Source organism: Dendrobium catenatum, unplaced genomic scaffold, assembly GCF_001605985.2.
Source record: "Dendrobium catenatum unplaced genomic scaffold, ASM160598v2 fragScaff_scaffold_1302, whole genome shotgun sequence".
Lineage (NCBI taxonomy): Eukaryota > Viridiplantae > Streptophyta > Magnoliopsida > Asparagales > Orchidaceae > Dendrobium > Dendrobium catenatum.
In genome coordinates this window covers 164,118-165,986 of record NW_021319764.1, presented here as the reverse complement: position 1 = coordinate 165,986, position 1,869 = coordinate 164,118, and positions in this window count along the sequence as shown.

The following is a 1,869-nucleotide window of genomic DNA, read 5'->3' as shown; positions in this document are numbered from 1 at the left end:
ACCTTCTCAGATCTTACCTAGAGATTGGAGATACTCTACAAGTCATCCCAAGGATTTGATCTTAGGAGACCCTTCTAATGGAGTTAAGACTAGACATGTAAGCACTCTGCCTTTATCTCAATGGCTGAACCCACCAACATAAACCAAGCCCTTACTGATGAGTTTTGGATTTTAGCCATGCAGGAGGAGTTGAACCGATTTATTAGAAATAAAGTTTAGGAGTTTGTAGAAAGACCTAAGGGACAAAGTGTAATGGGGACAAAGTGGGTCTTTAAGAACAAGGTGAATGATTCATGAGTGGTGGTTAGGAATAAAGTAAGATTGGTGGCTAAGGGGTATAACCAAATAGAAGGGATAGATTTTAAGGAGAAATTTGCCCCTGTAGCTAGATTGGAAGCCATTAGAGTGCTATTAGCCTTTGCCTGTTATAAAAGATTTAAGCTTTATCAAATGGATGTCAAGAGTATCTTTTTGAATGGGGAAATAAAAGTGGATGTGTTTGTAGAACAACCCCAAGGTTTAGAGAGTTCTCAATTTCCAAATCATATTTTTTAAATTAAAAAAGGCTTTGTATGGTTTAAAGCATGCACTAAGAGCATGGTATGAGAGGCTTAGCATATTTTTACTAGAAAAGGAGTTTGTTAAGGGAAGCGTAGACACCACCCATTTTCTTAGAAAAATTGGAGATGATTTGCTCATTGTTCAGATTTATGTGGATAATATACTCTTTGGATCCCCTAATAAAAAACTTTGTGATGAGTTCTCTAAGATAATGAGTAGAAAGTTTGAGATGAGTATGATGGGAGAGTTGTCCTATTTTTTGGGATTTAGCATAAAACAATTGGATGATGGAACCTTTCATAATCAAACAAATACATAAAGGATATTTTGAAGAAGTATGAGATGGATAAATATAAGCCAATTAATACTCCCATGACTTCTAGTGTTCCATTGGATAAGGACCCAAGTGGTAAGTCTGTTGATCAGAAGAAGTACAGAGGCATGATTGGATCTTTACTCTACTTGACTGCGAGCCGACCCGATATAGTGTTTAGTGTTTGCCTTTGTGCTAGATTTCAAGCCGACCCTAAGGAATCCCATCTGACTGATGTTAAGAGAATTTTTAGATATCTTTTGGGGACCCAAAACTTAGGGATTTGGTATCCTAGATACAACACTTCTTTTGAGATTATTGGATTTTCTGACTCTGATTTTGCAGGATGCAAGATGGATAGAAAAAGTACTTCAGGAACTTGTCAATTCATAAAACAGTCTTTGGTCTCATGGTCTAGTAGGAAGCAATATTCTGTTGCACTTTCCACTACTGAAGCTGAGTGCATTGCTCTTGGAAGTTGTGTGGCCAAAGTCCTTTTGTTGAAACAATAAGTATTGAATTTATGATTACCTGTAGGCACCATCTCAATCTTTTGTGACAACACTAATGCCATATGCATCTCTAAGAATCCCATCTAATATTCAAGGACTAAGCACATTGACATTAAACATCACTTCATTAGAGACCATGTGACTAAGGGAGACATTGAGCTACACCATGTGACAACTGAAAATCAACTGGCTGACATCTTTACTAAACCACTAGCCTTCGACACTTTCAGCTTTTTAAGGACCAGATTGGGTGTGATTGACATAACTGCATAAACTTGATCCTCTATTTGCTTTATTTGATTTTTTTGTTCTTTTTCTTTTAATTTTTTTTTCCCTTTTTCTCTTTATTTTCTTTTCTTTTTTGTTTGATTTGGCTTGCTTTCTTTTTTTTGTCTTTCTTATTTTTTTTTTGCCTTCAAAAATCATCGCTGATATGATATCGTATGCATTGTCCTTGCTTTTGAGAATTTATAGTCAATGTTT